General features: G+C 44.3%; 1 pseudogene across 1 annotated transcript in view; it reads right to left on the bottom strand.

Moving 5' to 3' along the window:
- LOC147717630 (E3 ubiquitin-protein ligase TRIM39-like) overlaps window positions 1-15556 on the bottom strand; it is a 245838-nt pseudogene that overhangs the window by 35589 nt on the left and 194693 nt on the right. The window contains exon 7 of the transcript XR_015296081.1: window positions 14104-14669. The product of XR_015296081.1 is annotated as an E3 ubiquitin-protein ligase TRIM39-like (transcript). The remainder of the gene's footprint in view (window positions 1-14103; window positions 14670-15556) is intronic.

Genomic DNA, 15556 nt, shown 5'->3' with positions numbered 1-15556 from the left:
TCCTATTAATAGTTAAGGCTAAACACACTTAAAAAATGAGGCCTCCAGCGCTCGGCTGACGCTAGAACGGTTATAAAAGATCTGCGAGTCTTTATCGGCACATACGCAATTACCACGTTCCATTCTGACCAGGGTCCTGCTTTTAGCTCTCGAGCTTATAAGGAGGCCATGGCCAGCATGGGAATTGGGTTGCGGTATTCTTGTCCGTCGCACCCCGAAGGTAATAGTGTGGTTGAAAGAAAAAACCGGGACATAAAGCGATCTATAACAGCGAAGGTATTAGGTTCAGGCGCTGGGTGGGTCAAACATCTAATAAGTGTCCAGACCAGTCTTAAAAACTTGCCAAGAAATTCTCTAAAAGGTTTCAGCCCATACGAACTATTGTTCGGAATTAGAATGAACATTCAGGACCTCGATAGTCAGATATCAGTGGTACAAGAAAAAACAACAGACTTTGACATCAAAGATCGTTTGGCTGTTTTACAGGAACTGAATGAAACAAGAAAATCCTTAAGCAACATAAAGTTAAAACAACAGCCATCTACCACTGATGAGGCACCACAAGCAACAGCCCCAGCAAGGCCTGTCTGGATTCCAAAGATTGGGGATCTAGTCAGAGAAAAAAATCGCGGTGAAGAAGGAATTTGGGCCTTCTTACAGAAAAGCAGTACCTGTCTTGGCAGTCACCGGAACAAGATCAGTAGTACTACCGCCCCTTGCTGGTAAAAAGGAGAACAGAGTCGTGTCTATCGACCTGGTAAAACCACAAGCATGTGGCCTATAATCAACAGTAGGCCCAGTGCACTCCCAAGAAACAACAGAATACCCAAACTTGCAACAATCCAAGAGGTTCAAACTGAAAGACTAATCACATTCGATCAGCCTGCAGTACACAGAGAAGGACTATGCAATAATGCCATGGAACTCGTGCCTCTTGAGACACAGATTGAAACAGTTCGTCAAGAAACACCAGTCTACAATAATGTGGCATCAGAAAGTGCTACCGAGAGTCAGATTGAAAGAACAATCCCAACAATTGACAGAACTGCCTCTAGTTATTTCATCAACTTCGACAACTTCTCTGAAGATCAAAACGACCCCGAAGTGATGCCAGAAACAAAAAAGTATTCTAAGGAAAATACAACAGGACTCCTTCAACAATTCAAAGAATTATATCTGGATTCACCGTTGATTGAGCATTGGTTTATTTCAGGGGTATTCATACTCCTACTATGCCTAATTTTAGTTTTAATTTTAGGAAAGTTTATTACAATTGAATGGACACAGCAAGTCAGAACATCAACCTAGTCCTCAAACCACACAGATCATCACACGTGAAGAAAAGAGAACTGTCAACAGTAAATGTCACAGCAATTCCAATACCTGGTGGGGTAGTATGGGAGAAAACTGACTATGAGATCTATGGTCCGGTCGAAATCCTGAAATATCCTCATCAACTGAAGGTTTCCTTAAGTGACTTTGTAAAACCTAGTACATTCTCTGATGATTGGGACTTTAACAGTATTAATGACATGATGTCTGATTTAGTAATGTCAGCTAGATTCACAGAACATGATTATTTACAAGGTTCATCTAGTTATGAGCAATTATTCTGCTACACACATTATGGTGATCATTACTTGCATAAATCTGCACAGCCTAGAAATGTTTTTAAGTATAATCAATGGGAACATTGTGCTACACCACCTAAAAGCAGTTCTAAAGCATTTTTTGAGAAATTCAAGTACTTCTCAGGGTTTAACACCAGTGATGCAGAAACCTTTTATTACAAACTGTTAGATAAAACAGGAATGAAAACAATGCTGACAAATTCTAAATTGATATATTCAGAAGCATTTTATGAAAAAATGATGACATTTGGTTTTGATTATTGGAAAAATAACATTGACAAAAAAACAATTTGGGGTACAAAAGATTGGCAGGTACAAGGCCTTGAAGCACTATTCAGAACCTGCATGATACCAGAACAAATGATGTTTTTAAATGACACAATACACCAAACATCCTGTCTTGGCCTAGCTAAGATCAAAGACCTTAAAACACCGTCTATTCCAAAGCCAATACCTGAAAATGCAACTACAGATATTGAGTTAGACGTCTCACAAATTTTACATTTTAACAGAACACATCCTGATTGGAAAAAGTGGTTTATCTGGCCTACTGACACAAACAACTGTCAAGATAGATTCCTGAATAAAACACAGGGGTTAAAAATGACCAGACAAGACCCTAGATACTCCCAGAGACAACATCCAGGGATAGTAACAACATACAGTGTAGGGAAACTCTGCCTCGAATGGCTAACATCATCCACACTGGCTGAAATTAAGCAACACTTGTCTTTACTAAAAGATGGTGCTGATTTGCGCGATTTCATTCTTGGACCACACAAACAGCGTCAAAAGCGTTTCATAGCGACCAGTATCTATGCTGCATACAACGAGGCTTGGAAAGTCACACAAATTGAAACAGCAGAAAAAATACGAGAAATTGATCGTATTAATTTGGAAAAATCACTTTCTGTAGTGGACAATGGGTTAATGACTCTGTCCTCCAGAATATATTCGTTGGACAATATTGTATCTTCTGCCTTTGACATAATAGACAGAGACTTGCTAATGTTACAACATGGCCAATCTCAATTACGTTCTATTGTACAATTGGGCTGGACGCTGCAAAATCTTTGTTCAGGCTATGTGCCTTGGCGTTTAATAAACACAACGTCATTATTTTCCATTTTTAACCTTACTGATAAACAAATCAGTTTGGCACAGAAAGGAGCAGACTATACAATCCTGAGCATCGAAAAACTTGAGAGATTACCATTGACAATGTCAGAGAGTCCTGTCATTGAATGGATAATACACGGAATTATCACTATTCCGATAACAACTTTCCGATTTCAAAAGTGTTTTGAATACATACCTACTGGCCAGTATGAACGATTGGGTAAAGGTTATGTAAAATCAGAATGGAAATTACCATACACACATTCTTGCTATAGTGACAGCGAAAAAAATGTATTTCTTAGTGGTGAAAATTGTAAACATTCACTAAGCGGTATACTTTTGTGTCAGGGTATTAATTTACACGGAGCTTGTGATGGAAATTCTAACAACCTTTCATGCCACCAGCTTGTCACACCTGCAACTCAGATAGAGCCCTTCTTTATGCAACTTGCAAACGGGAGTTACATTCTTAGAACGGATCACAGATGTTGTGGCCTTGTTCCAGGGAAAAGTTATCTTGTAAGAGTAACATCCATGGTCAAATGTTGTATGCAGGCATTGTTTCCGAGCGGGCCTGTAGACACAGAGACTCCCATCTGGCCTCGTCTGAATCTCTATTCTATACGAATTGATACTTTAAGCAAAATGAAGTCTGTGCTTTTACAGACAACAGTGCCCATAACGTCATCAAAAGAGACGTATGATCTTCTAGTTGCAAGGACAGCTACGGAAGTTCATGAACTTTTATCAACAAATTGCCCCGTGCATTTCGTAGAAATGCTTAGCCAACTCCTTAACATGTCTTGTGCCACAGGCATCCCAGGCATATTTAAGACGATTTTTACGGGACTGCTAACACCTTTTCAAGCAATTCTGGGAATCGTTCCTAATTTTGTCCACTCTGTTTTTGGCGGCATACCCTTATTTTTGGGACTTGTAGCAGGGATTTTATTTTTGACCGTCCTGCTTCGTTATGGCAAGCCAAAGCTCAGACATAGCTCCCATGGGAATGGAAGAGACAATCCTAGCAATGCGCTACCGGGACAGGTTAACTAACGTCCTTGGATTGGCCAGGCTGAGAGATCTAAACATGACCTGGTTCCTTTCATTCAGACCTATATGGCAGAACTGTATCTTACCGGTACTTCGATGTATGCTATGCGGAGATGAGTGCGTGTTGGACATCTGTCTTTCACTTCCATCAGCAGTACCAATGGACGTCGATACTTTGCTCAGTCCAATAACGGCTCACGCATTGTGTTGTCCCCAGCGGCTACCAATCCTGATGACGGCATTCGTTGAGACTCCTGTGCTACGACTAGGTGGTAACAGTGGAGCGAGTGACAAAAGCAGCATCACCCAGGTACGACCTTCTGTGAGCATTGCTGATCCCGACTATGATGACAGCAATCATTCTCACACCTGCCAAGTTACAGCGCTATCGAATTTGGTTGAACTGTCACCTGATTTTGTAGACCAATTCTTTGAGAGCCTGTCTGATATGATGTTCTCACCCGAACAGAAATAATAACTTTGGAGAAGCATTCCGACACACAGCGTTCCCATGAACTCTGAATTCGGCCTTCAGTTTTGAACAACAAAAACTGCTAAAAGCGTTGGAACTCTATTTCCCCGTTCAAGCATTAATTCTTTTGAATTGAACACTTTTTAATATTGACCCTTTTTTGGCACGAAAAATTCTTTGCTTAAAGTAAAAACTATTCTTAGAGAACAGAAGCTTCAACTTCTATTTCTAAACACATCTAGAGACATAACAACCTTACACCAGCCTCTAGCACATTTATTGCAATGCATTTATATGTGATGATTTATCTCGCCCTTCTTCTGTTTCAGAGATATTTCATGTGTAATTCTTTTTTGCATAATCGTTCATTGATTCCATATGCAATAATTTTTGAATGATTTCTATGCTTCAAAACGTACAGTACCTATAATTTTCACGTATTACAATATACGCCTATTTCAAATGCATTTATGTATTTTGGGGTGGGCAATGTTACACATGCATCTTATTGCTCTAGTTTTAGTAATTTGATGGACATGAACCCGTGGAGTGGGTGTTGCGTGCTTATCTAGGATCCTGATCGATACTGTGACCTTATGCCCCTATTCGGCTATAAATCCATTTATTCCCTATATTGGCATAACCGTTCAAGTGCGATATTCAGAAACTCATCTCTGGCCTCACACGAACAGAGCCACATTCCAGAATAGTTTTCTCTGCCACTTCCTTTGCAACCAATTAGTGCAATGACAGAGCAGAAGTCACTATCCGAGATTCCTAGATTAACACTCCGAGTTCTTCAACAAGATAAAAACTCAGCAAACCTGGAAATCCCCGCTTGCTGTGTTTTGATTAGTAATAGAACTCTAATGAGCAACTGATAGCGATCACTTCCTAGTGACATCTTTAATTGACGTCTTATGTCCAGCAAACTTACGTCAAACAAGGCACCTTTTAGGTATAAATATTACCAACGTTGCCTTAAGCAAATGCTGTGTTGCTGCTGACGTTGTTAGCTGTGGTTCGCTGAAGCTAGCACCCTGTCGCCCGTCGCCTGAAGCTGCTGTTATGCTGAAGATATCATAGCTGCTATCGCTACTGCTATCGCTGCTAACTGGCGAACGATGGTGTGGTGAAACTAGGAGCTGAACAGCCGTCCCCTGCGAAGAGCCCAGCAGATGCAAGCTGCCCGCGGACGCTGTCCCCCCTCCTCCTCCTCGACGCGCTGAAGAGAGACGCTGTCTTTCTCCTGCAGAGAAATCCAGCTCCAGCGTTTCTGGTCTACCCTTGCGGGTGACTGGGATACCGAGTTTCCCTGAAGGAGATACCAGACCTCCATCATTCTATTCAGAGGTATGGTGTTGACTAAACCCTTAGTGAGAATTCTTGAAGCAAACCTTGGCAAAACCAACTTAACTTAAAGCTACTTACTTACTCCCCTCCCAAGTATTAGGCTTAGGTCAGGTACACTGGGGTAGGCGTAGTTAGAAGCACCAGTTGAGTATTTTAGCCTAATGTATATATGAATGTATATATGTTTTATTACTTTTAAACCATTGTATGGCTAAGAAACCATATCAATGCTTTTACAGTATTATTTCGCAATACTTATCTTACTGTACGTACTTTTTATAATAACAAGTCTTGCAATTGTGGCAATACATTTCTCTTGTATGAGAAGAAAGACTGTTCAATAAATGTTAACCCTTTATTGACAAACGCCCGTCTCTCTATTCTCTACATATTGTGAAAGTAATCTGCACTAACCTGACTGAGTAAAATAACTGTCTATTGTTTCACACGACCCTAGAGATTGACTCTTGATCTGAGGAGCAAAGTTGTCATGTTGCACGGTTGTTGGAAAACTGAATCCCTTCTTGTCTGTGCCAGGGAAGCTGATCACTTCCTATTCAGTCAAGAAAGTTTCCAGTGACCTCTGAGCTAGTTGGTAACAAACCCAATTAAGTTTAGCATAGTCAGTGGAGGCCTGGAAGATCCGCACTTCTAAGTCGATACTACTGTTTATGGTATTCCAATGCGCAGGGCCTAGTGGGAAACTAGGAACTACACTACAATCCACTCGGCTACGTCTTTCATCCCTTCGTGGAGGTTGGTTCTGGCGGCGGCGGGGTCGTTGGTCAGGGAGAGGATCAGCTGGGTGTCGTCGGCGTAGGAGATGATGTTGAGGTTGTGTTGGCGTGCGATGGCCGCAAGGGGGCTCATGTAGACGTTGAAGAGGGTGGGGCTGAGTGAGGAGCCCTGAGGAACGCCGCAGATGACTTCCGTGGCTGCAGATCTGAACGGTGGTAGGCGTACTCTCTGTGTCCTTCCAGCGAGGAAGGAGATGATCCACTCCAGGGCCTTTTCCTGGATTCCGATGTTGCTGAGGCGCTGCCCTAGGGTGCGGTGGCAAACAGTGTTGAACGCCGCGGAGAGGTCTAGGAGGATGAGGGCCCCTGTTTCACCGTTGTCCAGCAGGGCTCGGATGTCATCGGTGGCAGCGATGAGGGCGGTCTCGGTGCTGTGGTTGGCTCGGAAGCCAGACTGTGAGGGGTCGAGGGATCCATTCGTCTCGAGGAAGGCGGCCAGCTGCTTGTTGACGGTCTTCTCGATGACTTTGGCTGGAAACGGGAGGAGCGAGATGGGGCAGTAATTCTTGAGTTCGGTGGGGTCCGCTGTTGGTTTCTTTAGTAGAGCGCTGACATAGTCCTGACATAGTTCAATTCATGTAATTGAACCATCACAATTGAACTAATATTGTGTGGCCTGGCACTGCCAAAGTTGTGTCCTCATGATGTGCAGTAATAGACCTGCTGGGGGAGGAGGGGAAGTGCAGCAGTGGCCTGGACTGACAAGGGGGAGGAGGTAAAACCCAAATTTAGGTTATAATCTACAGCACAGTAATAATGTTTGTGTGTACTTTTGATTTAGTGTTTTTGTAGCACAACCATATCTGGCTGGCTAGCAAAGGAGCACTATACACATTAAGGAGTGTGTAAAATGTAAGCCAGTGCATTGATTCCAAGGACTGGAGGCCCTGCATTGTGCTCCTGCTTTATTAACATACATTAAATACCAACAAAATGCATATATAAAAAATAGTGAGAAGTAAAATCAATCGAATGTCATGTTGGAGAGTGTTTGATGGAAAGACTGTTGATCCTAGGCCTCTTCTATGCTTTTTTGTAATGGACAATGCAGAGTATGTTTACCAAATTTTGTACTGAGCTCTGTGGGGCACATGGGACACCTATTCCACTGTATCACACCATATTTGTACCCGTTAAATTTCACTGTATCACTGGACCCAATAAAGAACAACCCCAAGCATAATGTTTCTAGTAGTTTCAGGTTTGTATTAATAAAGAACACCACAGACATGTCTCTTACTGTATTAGTGTGGAAACAAGAACACTCCGGGCAATTCTACAAAATAAACAGCATCCAGAGGCATGCCTATCACAATGTAAACTTAGTAAACCAAAAGTCTAACTCTACTACTACTAAAGTTAGACGTCAGTTTTAAACTTAGACTAAAATCTAACTTCAGTAGTAGTAAAGTTAGACTTTAAGTCTAAAATTCGATTTTAGGTCTAAACTTAGACTTTTGGTCTACGTTTACTTTTGTGAATCAGGCCCAAGGTTTCTTTCAACAGTTCTGCATGCAACCTCAGGAAACCTTGACAATATTCCTAAAAACTCTACAAGAAGCCTTCAATTGCCGACTCTCCTTGCTCTTTCAAATGACTCCTTCCTTTCGACTCTCTGCATGACGCCTCTCTCCAAGCCCCGTCTACTCCAAGTCACATGCATGCTTGCCTTTATTCCTATTCTACAAAATTCTCACACCTCCTTTCAAAGATCACAACCTCTCCTTTAAGAGTCACAACCCTGAAAACTAGCAATACGCAATCTCCTGTAGCTCATTTATTAATACCGCCAACCAATGCATGAATTCTCATATCCTCCCCCCTTCTACTAAAGATCACACCTTACTTCTATTAATTTAATCTGCTAGATAGAAAGTGGAGTAAATGCACAGCACATTTATTTTTATGAGTGCAAGATTAATCCTAATAACCTAAAATAAGACAAAAAATGTCCTATTAACCCTGGGATCCGGAAGCAGCCAGACATATAATGCAACACTCCTACTTCAGGGCAGGTATAAATACATCTGCTCCACCATCCGCGTGCCTGATGTACATGTGCGGGGTGCTGCAGAATGTCGTTGTTTAGTCTCCATCTGCGGCTAGGTTGCTTATTGTGTCTGCCGCTGAAGGAGAGACTGATGTGTGCGTGGTCTGAGATTGTTATAGGCGATATCTCTGTGTAGTCGATAAGGTGTGTGTGTGAGGCTGACATGAATATGTAGTCTATTCTACTGTATGAATTGTGGGGGTGCGAGTAGAATGTGTATTCTCTTGCGTCCGGGTGTTGTAGTCTCCAGGGATCTTTAAGGTGGAGCTTTGTGCATAGGTTTGATAGGGTGTTCTGCTCTTGGGCTCTATGGCTCTGCCCAGCCGGGTGTCTGTCGGTAGCCTGGTCTAGCACCTCATTCATGTCTCCGGCCAGCAGTACCAGGTCATCATCGGGGAGTTTGGGCTAGGAGCGATCCATAGGGGCATGGTGATGGCCCTATACAACAAACCCAAAGCGAGAGTGGTAGTCAATGGAGGAACATCAGAGCCACTAACACTGGAAAGGGGAACGAGACAAGGCTGCCCCCTCTCTCCAGCCCTCTTCCTACTGGCAATAGAGCCACTCCTTAGCATGAGCAGGAGCAACCCCGACATCGCAGGGGTAGACACACACGGGAAGACAGTGAAACTGGCAGCATATGCCGACGACGTCCTGATCATAACCAAAAAACCCACAGAATCGATAGTGGCACTAATGAAAACCATTGAGGAGTATGCAAAAGTCTCGGGTTACAGACTCAACAGAGACAAGTCGGAATGCAAACCTATGAACGTCCACACAACAAGTGCGGTCCTGGGCCATTCGGGGCTGACCTGGCAAAAGAAGCTCCTTAAATACCTCGGACCACATTTTGGCAAAGACCTCAGGGACACCCTTGAACACAACGAGACTATCACCCTAAAAAAGATTAAGGATAAACTGACCGTCTGGTCACCTAAATGCATAAGCTGGTGGGGTAGGGTGGAGACTATCAAAGATGATGATACCGCCACTAATCAACTATTGCTAGGTATGCTACCACTAACACTCACAACAGACTTCCACAAACAACTAGACGCCATGATTAAAAAATTCATATGGAAAGATAAAAAACCCAGGATAAGCCTGCAGAAACTTAGACTAAGCAAAAACATAGGAGGACTCAACATAACTGACTTCAAGACATTCCAAACAGCGTGCTTGGCCAGACAGGGGGGCCACTGGCTGGGCCCTGATAAGGAATACACACCAGTGTGGGTAGAGCTAGAAAGAGCCATGCTAGGAGGTCTGGACCCCATAGCAATGCTCACAGCAAAAAAACACCCAGAGGCCAACAACACTATCCTCAAAAACACTAAAACAGCCCTACTCAGAGTAGACAAAAAAATGGAACATAGCATCAGAAACACCAAATGGGAATCCCTATGGTACAACCCCAACATTAAAAATAAAGGGAAGTACCTAGCAAACAACACCTTGCTGGGGAAGGGCATATCCACTCCCCAACAACTGGAAAAAAACAACGCACCACTAACTTTCGAAGCCCTACAAAACCTCCACAACCTAACCGCGGTTGAATTTTATGGGTTTCTCAAAATCAAAGCTGCCGTCTCGAAAGCCAATCTGGACAAAAACACACCCTCCATCTTACAATACACGGGGAACCTAAACAAGCTAGGCCACCACACCTCCCACCTTTACAAATTACTAAGTCTGACAACGTCAAAACTCAACAAAAAGACAATGGGGTTCTGGGAAAAGCTTCTAGTCAGACAACTGAATGAGAAGGAAAAAAGCCGCCTGTGGCTGTCCGCCTCCCAAAACAAAATCTCACCCCAGGTTGCATAGACAAAATGCTGGCTATTACACAAAGCCTACTGGACGCCAGCCAGACTTGCGGAGGTAGGGGTCAGAGAAAGCGACACCTGCTGGAACTGCAAAAAAAGAGAGAGGAGACCTTGCACACCTAATCTTTTACTGTACCCGAGTCAGGGTCTTTTGGGCCAAAATCACAGATTTCATCACAAAGGCAGTGGGGAGGGACATACAGCCAGGCTTTGTAGGACTAGTGACGGCCTTCATGGCCCCAGGCCTCCACTCAAAAGTGGACGGGGACCTGATAGACCTCCTCCTCACGGCAGCAGTTAAAACAATTCTAGCAAACTGGAAAAACACAAGGAAGGCCACCTTCAAGGGCTGGGTCAACTGGATCACCTTTCTAAGAGGGGCCGACAACATAGCGGCAACACACGCTCCCAACCATACAGCGAGAGGCGAAATGTGGTCATCCCTAGACATACACCTGGGTATGCACAAACCCCCATGAGATGGTCCTATAGGAGTCTCCACTTCACCACCTACCACCTGTGCTTGGCACAGCATAACCATCCGATAACTCATCTCTATCTCCACTTCATTTCCTTTTCACCCTCTTCTCTTCATCTCTCACTCACTTTCTTTTTCAACAAGGGTGCAACAAGATTTAACAATGTGCCTACACTACCGATCTTGTGATATACGCTCCACCATGAAGCCCGCCAAGCCCGTTGTAACCCTTACGGAGTCCGCGAGGCAATGCTATCACTGTACTGTATGTATATATAAAACTTGCCAATAAAAGAATGTTGAAATCAAAAAAAAAAGAAAAGAAGGACGGTGTCTTTCAAAGAAATGCTTTATCAAAAGGAGTAACAGGGGGAGTATTTTTTTTATTAGTAATTATGCGGCGTAATACAGCAGTTTGCGATACCATTTTTTCATTATTTTGACATTTCTACACTTGTTAACACTGTCTGGCCACTGGTTGCACCACATTAGTACTGGCCTAACACTCTAATATAGCTATAAGTAACAGAAAGGTCACCAGTCCACCTTTGAAAGGAGCCTTCTTCTGCACAGTAACAGGTTGTTGTGTTTTTAGTAACTTTTCAACCGTTTGAGCTAGAAACAACCTTTTTGTTTGAAACCTGCAGATTATTCAGAAGATGATGGATTATGCGGCAAATGTGGCTTGCGAAAAATGCTGTGGCCGCACAATCACATAATTCCAGTGGTACTGCCTATGTTGTGAACAGCTGTGTTCTGGCAGTCCATCAAGGGCCTATGCAACAAAGAGCTCTGCTATGACAGTCTCTGAAGGGCCTGTGCTATGGGGAGCTCTGCTCTCACAGTCTCTGAATGGCCTATGCTATAAAGAGCTCTGCTCTAAAAGTCTCTGTAGGGCCTATGCTGCCATGCTTTATGCCCTTCGCCGTGTGTGGAGGGCCTATGCTGCCATGTGGTATGCTCTGACTGTCTCTAGTGGTCCTTTGCTGCCTTGTGCTATGTCCTGAAAGTCTCTGAAGGGTCTATGCTGCCATGCTTTATGCCCTTCACTGTCTGTGGAGGGCTTATGCTGCTATGCGGTATTCTCTGACAGCCTCTGATGGGCCTTTCTTCCTTGTGTTATGCTCTAGCAGACTTCGATGCTGCCTCTTGTTATGCTCTGACAGGTTATGCCGCTGTGTGCTATGCCCGGACAGGGATGTATGACGTTACAACGCATACTTTTACAACGTAATTTTTACACCGCAACATCCATTACAACGCATACCATTACAACGCATGCCATTACAACGAATTCTTTGTAACTACCTTTACAACGCATTCTACTACAACGCATACTACATTTACAACGCATACCATTACAACGCATAACATTACATAGCATGTAAGGTAAGTATTGGATAGCGTAGGGGTAAAAATGACTATTCTAACTCCAGGGGGTGCAACAGTAGGGTAAGTGTTGGATAGTGCAAGGGTACTATGTGTTGTAATGCTATGCGTTGTAATGGTATGCGTTGTAATGACTGCGTTGTCATGGCATGCGTTGTAGTGGTGTGCGTTGTAGTGTCATGCGTTGTAATGGTTGCGTTGTAAATGCATGCGTTGTAATGGATGTTGCGTTGTAAAAGTTTCGTTGTAATGGTAGTGCGGTGTAAAAGTTGCGTTGTAAAGGTTGTTTCCCCCATGGCAGTCTATGGAAGCCAAATGCTATGCTGTGAAAGTCCCTGCCATGGGCCTTGGTGCAAGAAGGAAAATGGCCCCTTTGACCGCTGTCAGGGCAATACATTGTAGCATTGTCAGGGTTCAAGGTGCCCCGGTGCATTGCACCTGCTGCATCTATGGTAGCTACGCCCTTGGTTTTACCACTGCACTAGATTCAATGTAATATTTCCAATGTGAATTGAACCTGTTTGATGTAGCCACACTGCTAAAGTGAGGCTTCCAACAATTTGTGATTACTTGTGATTATATTCTTAAATACTGTGAGATTTCATCACCAGCACTAAGACACCTTTTTGATATTTTTGTTTATTCACATCGAAACATGGATAGTGAGGCGACTGAAAGCTAATAGAGTCGCCTTTTAAAGTCAAGAGTGTTGGTGGGCACCTGCAGCAATGCCCAGGTCCCTCTCTCACTTTCGTCATTTGTTTAAAACTCAAATGTTTTGGTTGAAAGGCTCCAATTCAACGTGCTTCTTGCAGAAAGTGTACAACGCTGTGTGCTCCTCACTGAAAAGGTCTAAGGCCGATTTGTGTGCAGATATTTTCAGTGGCTGAGATGGAGATTTAAGTTATAATTCATCAGTTTCTTTCGAAGGACACAATCCAGAATTGTCAATCAGGTAACTGCAAACGTAGAAATGGGAAATATCATAAAGAATTATATTCACAAAATACTCAATCCACCCAGCCCATGCACACGTATACCCAACACACCCACAACACACAAAGATACAAGCATTCATTCCACACACAGTATTCGACAACTTGTTTCCGCACACCAGGTCAGGTCCCAGGAACAGGCATAGATTTATGAAGAATTGATAGCCATCTAATAACCAGGTGCCACGTCCAAAGTATATATTATTTAGATAGTTGCTGCTGGTCTTTTCACCGGCTTTGTACAGTCACACATCGACCAGCTATTTGGCGTAATCATCGTTTTTTTTATATAAAGATGCTGCATAGCAGCAGCTGCTGTCCAACAAGGCTTAAAGTAAACAAAAACAAAAGATATGGTGGAGCGGCCAGCGTTGCCAGCGCCGTACCACTTTGTTTTTATTTACTTTAAGCCATGTTGGCAGCACTCTGTGCCGCTGGGCAACACTTTATAAAACTGACAACGGCAATAGGTCTCGCATGGGCGAAACATGTTGGCTTTTGCCAATGCTTGTTAATGTAAGGGCTAGACCGGCTTGACTGCTGTGTCCGGACAACGTTAATGGGAGCCAGGTGTCACAAGCAAAGTGGCAGGGGTCGCAGTGGCGACCTCCTCCTTCCTCCAGAAGTAACATTCAGTGACAGCATCAGATAGTTTTCCATCAGGCCGCGGAGGCAGATTTCAAGACTCGCTCCATATGTGCCCAAAGGAGTGTGATTGTGACCTTTGGACACGGTACGCTAGTGTTTGTGCTCCAGCAACAAGACTGGGTTGGTTTCTTCTTCCTGAACTGCTGCCTGCAGCACAAATAAGCGATGCTTAGTTGGCTGCCTGCTTCTTGCATGCAGGAGCAGGTCACTGTGAGAGCACTGCGCTTTGAATGATAATATGCACGGTTCCCTAACTGAGGTTAGTTTACATTATACGCGGCCCTCTCACCTGCGCTGCAGTCTGTGGCTCTCACTCCCCTCCAGTCACCGGCCGGATCCGCAGCGCCCCCGGATTCCTCCCTCCATCGTTAAGTCCAGGACAGAAGAAGGGTCGCAGGGTGCGGGGGAAGGAGGCCCCGGGGAAGGTGAAGAGCAGAGACCGGTCATCCACATTGTACAGCGAGAGCCTGCCCGCCTCATAGTCCAGGAAGAGACCCACAGCCCTGGGGGGCACACGGGGGGTCAGGAGGGTGGGAGAGGAGGTGCGAGCTTCATATTTACCACCAATGAGCCCCACAGTCCAGAATCCATCCTCAGGTGCTGCTGTGATCTCCCCCTTCCTCCTCGCAGCCTCATCACACACCCCCAGCCCCCAGCGGGTCTTGTCCCCCACCTCCACCTCCCAGTAATGCCTCCCGGAGCTCAGCCTCTCTCTCCCCAGGACAAAAAGGTATTTAGTGAATCTCTGGGGCGTGTCAGGCAGATCCTGTGCTCTGTCTCCCGTCTTCGCGCTCCTTCCGTCCTCGGACAGGACGAGCCATGGATGAGCAGTGTCCGGATCCAGGGTCACCGCAGCTGCAAGAGACAAACAGAGGTCAGAGGTCAGCAGCCAGACAATAACAGAACCAACTACAAGCCACCCAATGTCAGACAACTCACAGCAGCACCACACCTCTCAGCCCTGGAACCCTCTCCATTTCTACTGCTCAAGACCCTTCACCCTATACACAGCCCTTTCCCTCCCGCTCCTCGACAGCCTTCTGTAGACCGATTAAATAATATGTCCTAGAACTGGAAACAGTAAAGAGACAATCCACCCCTGGAGAGGCGGGCTCTGCACTGCCGGGGTCTGGGGTACCCGGCTCTCGGTGCCTGGGTCTAGACTGCCGGTGCTAACACTGCTGGGAAACCTTTCATACCACAAGAATGACAGAATACGAAATGTACCTAAACAGGTTCTCAATATAATCAGCATAAATAACTGATTTAAATACTTTCTGCTAATTATATGTTTTTAAGGAGGTACATTATATGACCTGTTCAAAAACTATAGGAACTCCCCTGCAACCTCACACCCGCCCCTATGCCCCGTCTTCACACCACAACAACAACATTCCACCCAATTTCCCCACTGCCCAGTGAAATAATACTTTCCCTATCCAGCTTCTTGGCTACAAGCACCTTAAGGGCGCCTTAAGTTTCCGCTGAACTCTCTGCTGGCAATGATGCAGCTTTTTACGAAAAACAGGCTATTGTTTCAGAAATAGAGGCCAAAATCCGAGCGAAATGTCACAAACAGAGCAAATTGCTGCCTCCAGTTTCAATTTTTTTTATAATTTCATTGTATTATATGACCGACAGAAGGGCAACGTTATATGATTTCAACTTCTAAATTGCGTTTTCTTGGTGGACTTTAATGTAAAATCAATCACAGCACTACAAACATCACTTCAAGGACTGTA

Source organism: Lissotriton vulgaris, chromosome 5 (assembly GCF_964263255.1).
Source record: "Lissotriton vulgaris chromosome 5, aLisVul1.2, whole genome shotgun sequence".
NCBI classification, from domain to species: domain Eukaryota; kingdom Metazoa; phylum Chordata; class Amphibia; order Caudata; family Salamandridae; genus Lissotriton; species Lissotriton vulgaris.
Note: the sequence above shows the minus strand (reverse complement) of the source record. Positions and strands in the feature narration are given on the sequence as shown.